General features: G+C 49.2%; 1 protein-coding gene across 1 annotated transcript in view; it reads left to right on the top strand.

Moving 5' to 3' along the window:
- Positions 1–3,529: 3,529 nt before the first annotated feature.
- The window catches only part of Tspan9 (tetraspanin 9), a 181,802-nt gene continuing 171,280 nt past the window's right edge, over positions 3,530–14,051 (top strand). The window contains exon 1 of the mRNA XM_021190830.1: positions 3,530–3,594. The gene's annotated coding sequence lies outside the window, so the exon portion shown is untranslated. The remainder of the gene's footprint in view (positions 3,595–14,051) is intronic.

The raw sequence follows: 14,051 nt of genomic DNA, 5'->3' as shown, positions 1-14,051 counted from the left end.
CCAGAAGTATTTACTCTCTGAGCCTTTATGTTTGCCAGTGCAGTTTGATTCAGTGCATGTTTTATTTTGTTCTCTGTTCATTTGCTTTTGTTTGTGAGAGAGGGTGTTGCTATGCAGCCCCGACTGCCTGCTAATGAATGTTTTGCAATTGTTTTATCTTTTATCTACAATCAATAAAATGGGCTCAGTTGCCAGATTCAGCGATTAAAGAGCAAAGTATTTGTTTGTATTGGGGGCTGAATCAAAGGCCTTGGTGCATTCTAAGCATGCGGTCTACTCTGAGCTACATTTCCCAGCCGATGCCAACCAGTAACAACTAAAACGAAGACTTGTTACTCCATCCTCATCCTCATCATTCTCTCTCTCTCTCTCTCTCTCTCTCTCTCTCTCTCTCTCTCTCTCTCTCTAAAGGTCAACGTGGTGTCTTTTTTCCTATTCTTTTCCATCTTGTTTGTTGAGTTAGGGTCTGGAGCTTGTCCCACTGTCTAGTGAGTCCCCACTATCCTCCTGTCAGAGCTCTTCCTTAGTAACTCAGGTCCTCGTACATAGTAAAACATTTTTTTTTTTTAAGATTTATTTATTTATTATATGTAAGTACACTGTAGCTGTCTTCAGACTCTCCAGAAGAGGTAGTCAGATCTTGTTATGGATGGTCATGAGCCACCATGTGGTTGCTGGGATTTGAACTCCGGACCTTTGGAAGAGCAGTCGGGTGCTCTTACCCACTGAGCCATCTCACCAGCCCATAGTAAAACATTTTATCAATTAAGTCACCTCCCCGGCCTCCTAGCTTAGTCTTTCTTGTCATTTGAATGGCCTGAGAGGAATCCCCTGGCTTTCTGAGGCTCAGTCTCCCTTTCTGTAGAATGATGGGAAAGTAGAGGCTGTTGTGGAGACAGTGAGGGCACACAAGCTCGTGGTAGATGTTAGCTGTCACAGTCTACAGGAAACTCAGTGTCCTTGCAGGACCAATTCTTCCCATGAGGTGGCACCATCCATCAGCCACTGTCCCTTGACTTGGGGCAGCTGGCTGGAAATGTACTTTTTGCTTATTATCATTTTTGATTTGGTATGGTAATTTTAAGGGGCTAAACCAACTTTCTATCTTGCGAAACCTTGGGAGACCCAGAAAAGCCAGAAATATCCTTGGCATTCGGGGCTGGAAGGAGCTGTTCCGAGTATTGCCTGTGGTCATAGTTAAAGTGGCATATAATTTATTGTGCAAATTAGGGTATCCTGAGAGCAAGAGCAGAATTATTTTTTTTTTTTTTTTAAGATTTATTTATTATTATTATATCTGAGTACACTGTAGGTGTCTTCAGATGCACCAGAAGAGGGCGTCGGATTCCTTTACGGATGGTTGTGAACCACCATGTGGTTGCTGGGATTTGAACTCAGGACCTTCGGAAGAGCAGTCGGTGCTCTTAACCACTCAGCCATCTCTCCAGCCCTAAGAGCAGAATTATTAAAAGCCATGCCAGGGCAAGAGGAGCGGATGGAATGTGCCCCCAGAACTTGGATGAACTTCCTGTGTGTGTATCTAGCTCAGTATACAGTTATCCTTCAGTGGTTCTGAGACATAGCTTTCTCCAAAAGCTTCTGGCTTCACCACGAGGTTTATTTGCATTTTCCCTTCAGTGGACACAAACACAGCATGCTTACCACGCAGCTCATAGGTCACTTTGCTTCTTTAATTAATTCCCTTTCCTCCAGCTTTTCCAACAACATTTTCCAGAAGCTGTGAGCTCTGCAGGCTCCCAGCTCTCTCTGTGCGTGGGTGTGTCAAAGTGGGTTGGGCTACCTGGGTTACAACTGAGGAGAGATATCTCAAGGTTCTCTGTAATTCCAAGATGTCAGATCTGCTCATGTTCCTTTCAAGTGAGGTGTGTGTGGGGGGGAGGGGGAAATTAGCATCCACCCCAATCCATTTTCATAATCTTAGACGATCCTCACATCTCCTAAACCCGGAGGGGTGCTATTGATGTGACTCTTTTCCCACAGCCTAGAAGACACAGGCAGGATCAGACACATGTGGCTCTGAAACTTCGAGTTTGCACCTTAGCAGGCTGCCTTGTCTGATCACCAGGCCTCTTCTCTGTACCTCCTCATCGACAAAGTAGACAGAACTGATCCCTCATGGTTGTAGTGCCGCCGCTGGGAGTCAGCCTGGCAAGACTTCATGCCAGGGATTGGGTGTGAATGAAACTCTGAAGGAAGAGAGGAGACCACTTCTCTCTGTGGGAAATGAGAGTTCCAGGGGCTGGACTACGGGTTGAGTCTTAACAGAAACAAGCAAGACCATGTGAGGCAGCCCAGGAGAGAAGTGGAAACAGCCAGGTAGATAGCTGGGGAATACAGGGGAGAGCCTTGAGATTCAAACACTTTGTCTCAAACTGGATTTGGTGGCCTGTGCTCATAGTCCCAGCCCCTCAGGAGGCCATTTGAGCAACCTAGCCAGCGACTATCAAAGCAAAGCAAAGAAAGAAACAGTTTTCTTCCGCTGGGCACTGTGGGATGTCTCTAATCCTTGCACCGAGGAAGGAAGCAAAGGCAGGACCAGCTCTGTGAGTTGGAGGTCAGCATGGGTGGTCCACTCAGTGAGGTCCTGGCTAGCCTGGTCTACATAGTGAGTTTCAGGCCAGCCAGAGCTACACGGTGAGATCTGTCTCAAAACATTTTTCTTCTGCTGAGATTTCAGTGCACTTATGAGGACAGAAAACTTTCTATGACAATGAGAACAGGGAGGCAAGAGTTTTAGGGGCCACTTCAGAAACAAGTTTAGACGAGGTGTTTACATGAATCTATGCCTGCAGGAAGGTAGGCCAGAGATGAAACTCCTGCTTCAGCTTGGTTCCTCCCTCGAGCGCCCTTGGCTAACCCTTGGAGGCTCTAGCTCAAGAGGAGGTAGCTGCTCCTCCAACAGGGTATCTTAGGGCAGTTATCTAACTCACACCCGCGTTGTCAACATCTCAAATAGTCCTCCCGAAATACCAGGCAAGAATTTCTTAGATGCGGGGTGAGGATGGTGAGGCCCGAAGACGGGCAAGAGCCGGAAAGCTGAGACCCAGGTTCCGCAGCCTTGGCGTAGCTTGTGTGAGTGCCCAGCCCGTGAACTCCACCTTTCAGGCCCTGCCCTCCCTCCGTCCAGCCCCAGGAGGACGCGGCGCTGGCAGATAGTCGCAGGCGACTGGCGCAGTAAGTAGTGCCACCTAGGGAGAACAGGAGTGCCGGGAATCGGGGTGCAGAGGGAGGTTCCTAGAACCCCAAGAGGAAAGCGGCACCGTCCTCCCTCCAGTGCTTACGCGGGACACATGGCCGGGGTGGAGGGGGCTCCCCTGAGGCCTTCACCTCTTTCAATCGGTCTCTGCTTTGCCTCTGGCAGCCCGGTCCTCCCACAGTTCGGACGCCTGGTCCCCATTCTGTCCGCCCCTCCCACCCCGCCCCTTACTGGTCCCGCCCCCGGGCAGTCAGACCCCCGCCCCGCCGCCCGGTGAGGCCCCGCCCCCTCCGCCTGCCGGCCCCGCCCCCCGTTTCCGCTGGCCGCCGCGGTGCGGGAGGGAGCAGAGTCGGGGCGCCACACCGAGTCCAAGTGCGGTGAGTGCGGCCGGGGCGGGCCAGCGGCTCGGGGCTCCGGGGCGCGCGAAGTTGCTGGGGTTCAGCGCGGCGCAGGCGGGGCCCGGCCTCGGTCGGATTCCTAGCAGGGTGGGAGTCTGGGGGCGCCCGGGGAGGCGGAACTCCCGGGGGTGGGGGGAGGTGGGAGGGCGGGTAGAGGGAGGGGTGACAGAGGAGGGGCGGGAAGGGGCCGGGACGTGAGGGGCTTGTCACCGCGCCCCCGGGCTCTTGTTGAGGGTCAGCGAGGTCTCAGGAATGTGGGGCTGCAGGACCGTAGACCTCAGTCCCCTCATTCCCCAGCCCAGGGATGGGAGACCCTAGATGCCACAGGAAGGGAGATTCCACCCCCCGCCCCCGGAGCCGTCAGGGATCTCGTAGACCCGCTGGAGACTGTTTGCCTAGGGCCGCAGACACGGTCTGGGCCTGTCTACAGACCCGCTGAAACCCCAGCTATTCCTCAGGCTACTGCTGGCCGAGAGGCTCTCAGAGTGACAGGGCTTTGGCACACCCCTCGATCTGAGATGTAGCCCATCTGTGCGCTCAAGTTTGGGCCTTTAAAAAAAAACTTTCATGTGATTGAAAAAAAAAAAGTCTAAACAAGCAACAGCTTGTGACAGCGGCAAATGTAGCTGTGCATCATGGACCAGAGTTTTGGGTCGCTCCTGTCTATTATGAAGGATATTGATCTCTTCAGCATCTTTCTCCCGATGACTGGAGAAGTTGGCAGTTAGTGTAGTAAGCTCTCCACAACGCTGGAATGATCTTGCCTCTTCACACCGTGGGCAAGAATGCCGCAGTTTACCTTTCTTGGCTCAGAGAACTAAAGTTGCCTTTTTGACCTGCATCTGCCCCCTCCCCTGGGGTGACTCAGGCATTTCCTCCTCCAGGCAGCATTCCTGGACTAGTGGAAAGCACAAAGAACTCTTGCTTTGATTCCTTCAGACCTGTCTGCTCCTTCTCTATTCAGAACAGCCTCCGGGTAGGGTGTGTGTGTGTGTGTGTGTGTGTGTGTGTGTGTTCCAGGTGCTGTGAGCAATAGGAGAGGGATTGTGGAGCATCTCAAACAATGGAGACTTGGCAAATCATTTATATTTAGCTGAGGAATGCAGCAGGCGGGAGTCAGACAATCACAACACTTCCCTATATCAGCCTGGTCCTGGTGCTTGATGTGGCTGATTCTAGAGTTGGGGGGCGAGGTGAGAGAGGGAAGGACATTGGGGTATATACAACTCCAGGTGTCACTCAGTTCTTTTAATTGAAGACCTACTGTGCCCAAGGCCAGGAACAATGGGAGTGCTTCAGAATGGACTGCTGTTGTCTTTTTCTATTTGGTCTGCTTGGGAGGGCTCTTGAACTCTGTGAACAGAGATGTAATATTAATACTAATAACTAGTGTTCATGTGGTAATTTATGGTAAGCCAAATGCATTTGCCACACATACGCTGGATTTACTGTTAATGATCTATACATGTCCTTGGGGTCTTACTTTTACCCGCCTTATTGGTTAGGGAGATGACACTAGAATAAATTATCTTTAATGTTACAAAACTTACTGAGAGAGAAGTAGGGCTGGCTCTGGAAGCTTCGCAGTGCATCTATCTGTCTCCATCCTTGCTGAGCCTATCTGCTCCCTCCCTTCCTCCATGAGTGTAGCCTTGGGCAAGTTTCTGACCATCCCTGCTCCTCATTTTGGAGGACCAAGTTGAGAGTCTCCAGGGCCTCTTCCAGTAGCACCTAAACTAACAGTGTAACATGATCTCAGCACACAGTCAATTTATATGTTACATTTTTTTATTCATATTAAGTTAGCATACAAAGCAACAGGTTCCATTATGACATTTTTGTATGGTTTTTTGAGCCTTCTCCCTCTCCTCTTCCCCTTCTTCCCGCCCCCCCCATATATATATATATATATATATATATATATATATATATATATATATATACTGGGTGTCTTCTTCAATTGTTCTTCATCTTTTACTATATCTATTATATATTATATACATATTATCCATATATAACATATACATAAGAATATTAAAAATACATATATGAGCTTGGGTCTCTCCCTATGTATCTGTAGCCCTGGCTGGCTTGAACTTATCTGTTAACCAGGCTGAACTTGAACTCACAGAGATCTGTCTGCCTCTGCCTTCTAAGTACAAAGTATAAGGGTGTGACACCTTCCCACTGCCTTTCTGCTCTCTGTGTGAGTATAGTGTCTTCATCTCTTGCTGTGTATGTATATATCATGTGACCCGGAGCTTACTCTGAGCTTCTCCATAGGCATTTGGGAGAAGCAGCCTGCTTTGCTGATACGCCACAGCCACCATGCGTGGGCTGGCTTACAGGGTATTCTCCCTGCTGCCCAGCTCTGTGACCCCAGTGCACCTGGTCCTAGGAAGTGAAGGAGGGATTGAGGTCAGGCCTTTGACGACAGCTTTCACCCCTGCTGGCCTAGGCTTCCTGCTTACACAATGAGGACAACAATACAGTGTTTCCAGGGCTGTGGGAAGGAACCCTGACTATTCTGGAGAAGTTTGTAGCTCAGGGCCTCATACACAGCAGGTGTGCAGTGAGTGGAGGCTGTTATTTATAACCTACCGGGTGGCTAGACTCACATTCTGGGAACATGAGGACAAGGCTTCTCTTCTCCCACTGAGGCCCAGGACTGCTGAGGTGATCATCTGTGCTGACTAAGGAGTGGATGTTACCCACCTTCTTTTCTCTTCTACTCTAAGCCTTCCAGGAACCCACAGGTCCAGCCAGACTGGTCCTCCAAACATGCTTTGGTCACTTCTTTTTAGCCCCAGAGTTTATTCTGTTCCACCTTCTTGAGTGTCTTCATTTCTATCTTTCTGCCCTCCAAGACTCTATTCCACTGTAGCTCTTTTCAGGGGCCTTCTTAGTCACCTTCAGTGAACCTTTGCTTTGGAACTCCCGTGGCATTTCGTGTCTTTACCTGTCTTTTGCTAGGTAATTCCCTGGTGAATTTCATACCCTCCCAACTATCATCATATCATCATCATCATCATCATCATCTTCTTCTTCTTCACCACCACCTCCCTCCTCCTCCTCCTCCTCCTCCTTCTTGTCTTTTCTATTTTCTTTGAAACGAGGTCTTGCTATATAGTCCAGGATGGCCTTGAGCTTGTGATCTTTCTACCCCTGCTTCCAGAGTCCTGGGATTACATGCATTTACCACCATGCCTTGCATCCTTATTAAATTTTTGTGCTATGTTCTGATGATATATAAATAAATAAAAATGATCAAGTTGCTAGGCATGATGCAAATAATCCCAGCACTTTGAGGCTGAGGCAGGAGGAAGGTTAAGGTCATCCTTAGCCACCTCCTGAATTTGAAGCCAGCCGGTCTGAATGAGACCCTGTCAAAAAGAACAAAAACAAACCAAGAAGGGGTCCTTGTTTTCTTTGGACATATGATTCAGTCAAGAAGCTAAGACAGGGGCTCACAAAAACCACACTTATATAAAAGTATAAAGTGAGATAGGGGGCTGTCCGCTATAGTTCCAGGTATTTTAGGAGGCTGAGACAGGGGAATGGCTTGGACCCAGAGTCTGAGGCCAATCCTGGACAGCATAGTTAGTGAGTCCTTTTGAGAGCAGAGTGTTGTAAGAAATTTAAGTTTCAGCAGTCACCCTGATGGAGGAGGTATACTCCAGGCGGCAGGAGGAGAGACACCAACTTCAAAGGGGCCTGGTTTCATGGGAGGAGGGAGGAGCAGCCGGAGGACAGATGAGAGACAGCTCTGCAGGGCCAATGAAGACACCAGGCAGGTGGATGAGGCACACTGTAACTGGCTTCAGTTGTCCAGCCAGGGATGAATTCCATCCATCTATCCATCCACGAGAAATGGAGTGCCTGCTATGTGCAGGCATGGGTTCATGAGCCTTGGGAGGTCCTGGGATGTTTGTGGTTTTGGCATGAGGGTCACAGAAGCAGGTCTCTGCTCAAGGAAGTGATTGATGGATGGAAACCATGATGAGTGGCTGGGACCTGCCAGGAGTGGTAAAGACCTAGAGAGACTTTAGGAGCAAGACCATTTGTGGGGGCTGGGGTGTGACTGGGTGGTAGAATACATCCCTAGCATGTATGAGGCCCTAGGTTCCATCCTTATCATTACAAAACAAACAAACATACCCCCAACCAACCAACCCAAAACAAAACAAACAAACCAACAAAACCCACCCCAAACCAAACCAAACAAAAACAGACTATGAATTTGTCGCTGGCAAGGAGCCAGCTAGCCAGTTCCAGGCTGTATGTAGTCCTCAACAGCTCGAGGAGCTTCCCTGATCCTTTAGGAACCTCAACTCAGGCCAAACTAGGGTTTGTGGCTTTAACACAAAGAAGAATTTCAGGACTGAGCAGTATGAAGCAGAATTGGAGATTTTATGGAAGGTATTTTAATATAGACTAAAAAAATCACAGGGGTTAGCAGGGAAAGAGATGCTTAGAGAGAAAGCCACTGAGTACGTGCTCATCAGAGGAGATTGTGGGAATGGGCTCTTCAGAATAGTATCATGGCTAGTTGTCTTAGCATTAGCCATATGTGCAATTTTGATGGCTGTCAATTTATATTTTAAAAGTTTGCCTAGACCCCCCTTATCCCCATTTAAATGAGAAAGCGTTAAAGTAAAACAGTTGTTTATTTTGTTTATGTTTATGGATGTGGGCATGTATATGTCTCTGAGTGTGAAGTCAGAGGACAGCTAGGGGAGTCCATTCGCTACTTGTGCCATATGGGTTCATCAGGACCTTACCCCTCAACCGGCTCCCTAGCCCTTCTGTCTGTTTTGATGAGAGGTTTTAGGGTGGCTCTGGAGAAGCCTCGGATGGAATTATAATACCATCGGGTAAAATCAAGAGCCACCAAAGTTGCATAAAGAGTTTAATTAGTACATGTCCTTTCCCTGCAAATAAGCTTTCTGGTCAGGTTCCTAGAAACTTGCAGACACATCTGGGGACTGGGAAAGGCCTCAAGCAGTTGTCACCGGCTCTGGAACTTGCTTCTCTGCTATGAGAGGTTTTAATCAGAATCTTGGTGAGGGGCTGTTCTCCCTTCTCATGTCCCCGTGATTTTCTCTGTCTTTCTGTCTTGCCTAACATTGCTTGGCAGGAGCTTGGAGAGATGGCTTAACTGTTGAGTGCTTGCTACTCTTCCAGAGGGTCTCTCTCTGGTTTCTAGCTCCAGCACCAGAGGATCCAGCATCCTCTTCTGGCCTCTGCACACACACACACACACACACACGCACGCACCACACATACACACACATACACACACCACACACACACATACATACACCACCCCCACCCCACCCCCACACCACACATACACACCACACACACACACACACACACCACACACACACACCACATACCCCCCCACACACATACACACACACACCCCTTCCCATAAAGACAAACATGTAAATGTATGCATAAAACTTAAAAAGAGTTGATCGGATTGGGTCATGAAAGAAGCATGCCTGAGAATTGGCACTGGATCTGAGTGAGGTCTGACTGCTACACTGTTTCCAATGGGTTTCATTTTCCTGACTAGTTTCTGAGTATCTTTAGGATGTGGCTTCTAATAGCCTCTGATATCCCTGTTGTATTCATTGCTTAGAGGCAAACACCAGGCTCAGAGTCACTCCTTGACATTCACAAATAGTGATCCTTATGTCTTCTGGAATCCCAACTTTGCACCCACAGCAATATCTGTACACCAGCCCAGTCTTCTCCGGGGGTCATGTTTCCGTGGGGAGTCAGATGTTTCCTGTGTCTGTCCTCATGTCCCAAGTTGACTGTCGGTGATGTCTGCTGCAGTTTCTCTTTCTCTCCTTGACTCTTTTCTAGTAAGTTGTAACTGCTCCCCTAGAGTTGCTGTGGGTATGGAAGACATGGGAACAGCACAGTCCCTTCTTACCAGCCCTATGGGATAAGGAAACCAAAAACTTACACCTTAGGAAAGTTACGGTCTCTTATATGTTGGTGAAAATTGTAACTACTAAATCATTGGATTTAGCCTTTAGTCTACCAGTCTATCCCCAGGATGGCAAATATATGACATGGATATTGTTACCTACAAGACTGCCTAGAGCAGACATTACTAATCAATTACATCTGCTTTTCCTGCCGAGCTAGGGCTTGGGTTGTACTCATAATCCTTTAGGCACCCACCACCAGCTAAGTGGAGTTGGCACCACAGCTGGAACCCATTTGCCATTTCTGGCCTTTGCCAGTTGTTGAATGAGTGGGTAGGAGACGGCTGCCCTCCAGAGTGGCCATTGTTGCCCAGATTGACCCTGGTATGGCTTCACAGTGAAGCAATGATTTAAGTTTGCATTTCTGTGCAGGAGCATCCCAGAGCCAAGCTGCTTGCAAGAAATACAAGGAAACCAGGTCTGTGTCAGTCTGGTTCATCTTGTGCTAAGACCTCCCTTCCTCATCAGCCTGTCTGAGGTCAGCTTTGAACATTTATTGGTTTATGTGTGTGCGTGTGTGTGTGTGTGTGTGTGTGTGTGTGTGTGTGTGTGTGTGCCACAGCACAGGTCTGGGCATCGGAGGGCACCTCCTCGGAAGTCACTTCTCTCCTTCCTCCTTGTTTTGAAGCAGTGTCTCTGTGCCTTTGCTTGAGTTTTGGGGGCTGAAATCAGGTTGTCAAGGCTTTCCTGGCAAGCACTTTTGACCTGTGAGCCATCTCCCTAGACACCTCCCCCCTGCCCCCCACCAAGGCCAGAGTTTTACTGCATTACTGGGACTGGCCTAGAGCTTGCTATGCAACTAAGGCCTTGAGTTCACAGTCTTCCTGCCTCCGCCTCACGCATGCTTGGATTGCAGGTGCAAAGTCAAGGTGTTCTGTAACTGTGGTCTGGGGCTAGACTGGGAGACTGACTGACTGACTGTGCTTTTGACTTTAAATTCGATTTTGCAGTCAGGAGAGAGTGGTTTGGAGGAAGCAGGAGGAACCACTAGTTCCCAGCTTCCTGACTTCCCCAGTAGGCAGGCAGGCTAGAAAGAAGCTATGCCAGCACCAGGAGTGCCCACCACTGCTCCTCCAGGCTCCTGGATCCTGCTGGGGGAGTGTCTTTGTTCCCATGGCTCACTTACATTCAGGGCCCTGCTGAGCTTGCCTTCCAGAAGTTGCTAGCAGGACTGGACGGATGCTGCTGATTCAGGTTCCCTGTGGGAGCTGCTTAGTTACAGACCTGGGCCATGAACAGTTTTAATTTATGCACGTTTTATCCCGTGGCTTCTCCCTGCTGGGTGACTTGTAAATCTCTTACCTTCTGTGAACCCTGAAGCGTGGTTGGTGGAGGAAGGAGTAAGGGCTTTGATGGTACATGTCTGGTGGCTTATTTCTGCCAAAAGAGTCCCTACCTGGGAGTCCTGGCAAAGACTGTTGAGTGGCCCAAGAGCCTCTTGTCCTGGCAGGTTCTGCGTTTGTAATTTGTCAGCATTTAACCCCAGGTTTTGGGTTTTTACATGTATCCACCATGAATTTAATGTGGTTCTGTTTAACAGTGGCTTAAGTCTCATTTTAAAATATGAGGCTAACATAGGTTAATATTCATAACAGTCCTAAGAGGTAGCATTTTACAGGAACAGTGGTTAAGGCTGAGGTTCTGCTTCTTGTGGGGGATAGAATAGGGACAGCCCAGTACTCTCTCTGCCTTGCCTTCTTCTGACCTAGGCAATTTCTTATCCACTCCTGGAAATCACCTGTAGGACTCACCGGAACGACTGACACCAAAAACCAGGAGATCTCATGTATTTTGGGAGTGGGGTGGGCTAGCTCTGACTGACCTGGAACTCCCTATGTAGACCAGGCTGGCCTTGAACTAATAGAGATCCAGCAGCCTCTGCTATCTGAATGTTGGGATTAAAGGTGTGTGCTCCCATTTTTAAGTTCTTTTTCTTCTTCCCTGTGCCTGCATCCATGCTGGTACTTGCTCTTTAGGACAAAGGATGATTTTCCTGGGCACAGCCCCACCCCAGACCCTGTTGTCTGTGTTCCTTGCCGGGCCTCACAGGCTGCATGTGGAAGGGCTCTTCCCAGGGGGCCTGCGTCACCCTGGGCAGACAGACAGCTCCTGACATCATGCCTTTCCTAGCCAGGTGACTTGGGCTTCCTCCTGCACATCTGTGTTGACACCCTGAGTGAGAGACTCGGTGAAGGACTTAGCAGACAGGAAGTTTGTCCTGACTGATGGGCTGCATGCTCTGGGGCTTCGGTTTTGCCATTTCTTGTCATGCTTGTGAGAGTCTGGAATGATGTCCGACTTGGTGGAGGGGTCAGATCTGGCTCCTGCCTTTTCATTGCAGGTGACCTTTGTAAAGTCATTGCTTTCTTCAGGCTGGGGGACTGGGTCCTAAGGTCCCTCTGGTTCCGGCCCAGGTGGTTTTCAAGGTGAGTCCTGTCTGGGGTTCCCTTCCAGACCCAGGCTTTCTTAATTCCTCTCCTCTAAACTTCTCTTTGCTGCCGGCCTAAAGGGGGGCGGAGGAGGGAGGGACGAAAGTTAATGAGTAATGGGCTCTGACTTCTGATGGAGGACAGGGATTGTTTAGAGAGATGGCTGCCTGGCTGGGGGTGGTGTGTTCTGCAGCCTCCCTTCTGGCCTGTCCCTTCCCTTCCCTTCTCATGTCCTAACTGTCCTTATATTTGGGCTCCCCTCCTCTTATACTGTACTGCTAATTTCTTCCATTTTCTTTTAAAATTCTGCTCTGGGAATGAGACCCAGGGTCTCTCGTGTGCCAGGAAAGCTCTCTACCCGGTCACAGCCCAGCTTCTTTATTTGCAGTGTGACTGCAACAGAGGCCCTGTGGCTGCTGGCTTCAGCCTTACAGCTTCAGCTTCAGTCAGAGCCACAGCCAGTGAGGCTAGAACACCACCAGTCTCCGCGTGCTTTGGCTTCTAAACCAACACAACCCAAAAAGCCAGACGGAACTGGGCTGGGCTGTGAGAAAAGTGCAGGAGCGTCTTTTGGCCATGTGAGTCTCACATCCGGAGAGCTCATTTTTGTACTCCAGGGACAAATGTAGCATTTTGCTTTTTCTGACCCATCCCTTGGTTACATTGTATGTGCTTTGACCTTGCCACGCCCTTCCGTCCTGTGTCCTGTTTCCCCTCTTGCAGTGGGGTATCTGGAAGTGACTTTCTGAAGCTCGTGACTGTCTCTGCTGTCAGAGCCACTATTTGCTGAACGTTTTGCTCTTGTGAGTGACACAGGTAGAGAATAGCCAGGAGACCTTGAAGAGTCAGGACGCCCCTAGATATTTCTGGGCCACCTTGACCCCTTGGGGAGACCTAACTGTCCCCGCAGGATCTCTGAAGGGCCCACGATCTCTGGGCAGTATTCTGTTTGGTTTTGCTTTGGTAACTTAGAGCAACTTTGTGCAGATTTGAAAAAAATGGCAATTCCCAAGCTGGGTGTGGCGAGAGACACTTTTAAATGCCTTAAATTAAGGCAGAGGTAGATGGACCTCTGTGAGTTCAAGGGTACTGTAGTCTAAATAGCAAGTTCCAGGCCAGCCAAGCTACACAAGGAGACCTTGCTTCAAAAAAAATAAAACAGAAACAAAAACCACAGAAAGAAAAATGGCCATTCCTTAGATTAAAAAGAAAAACTGAAACATACACACGCACACTCACCCTCCCGGAGCTCTGGTGGGTAAGTGGTCTGTGTGTGAGTACACTGTCTCCTATCATGGAGTACGTATACACATGTCGCTGGCAGCACACATGTGTATTCCCCTCTTAATGACGGAAGCACTGTAGGTTTGAGGTAAAGGAGAGGCCTCCAGAGCACTGGAGCATGGGAGTGACCTTGGTCAGAGGCAAGCTCAGAGCTTGCTTGTAACAGGGGTCTGACCATGCACATATGTGTTAGTGTGTTTGTGCACGGCTCATGGTGCCCACGTGGATTCTGCACCTACAGGACCTTGGTGGTGTTCTGGGACTCAGCTGAGAGGCCTCTCAGTAGATGAGCGCGTACCTGCGCCTCTCTTTCGTAGACACTTGGAACCTTGCCTACTCCCTCTGCTCTGGTAAGCTGCCATGGAGTAGTGTCTGAGGTAAGGCCCAAACACTTCAACCAGTTTAAGGGTAGAGCTGCCAAGGATACAGATGAGCAGATCTTGTCTCAGCAAGCCCCTAGTCTCCACTGGGCCACAACCTATGGGAGGAGTGCTCTGCACAGCAGGGTGTCTGGCTGGGTTTGAGTGGAGTGTGTTTTCTGGTGTGTGCGCACGCAGAGTGACATGTTTTGTTTTAGAGAAAATGAGGTTGAGGTCTGGGCTTGCAATTTTCCACTTGTCTTAATCCTGGGAGAATCTAAACAGCTTTGTTTAAAAATTGGACATGGAGATTGCAGGGACCTGAGTGAAGAGGAGCTCTTGGGTCCCCCAGGAAGGCA

Source organism: Mus pahari, chromosome 2 (assembly GCF_900095145.1).
Source record: "Mus pahari chromosome 2, PAHARI_EIJ_v1.1, whole genome shotgun sequence".
Lineage (NCBI taxonomy): Eukaryota > Metazoa > Chordata > Mammalia > Rodentia > Muridae > Mus > Mus pahari.
The sequence above is the reverse complement of the archived record's forward strand: the minus strand, read 5'-3'. Positions and strand labels throughout refer to the sequence as shown.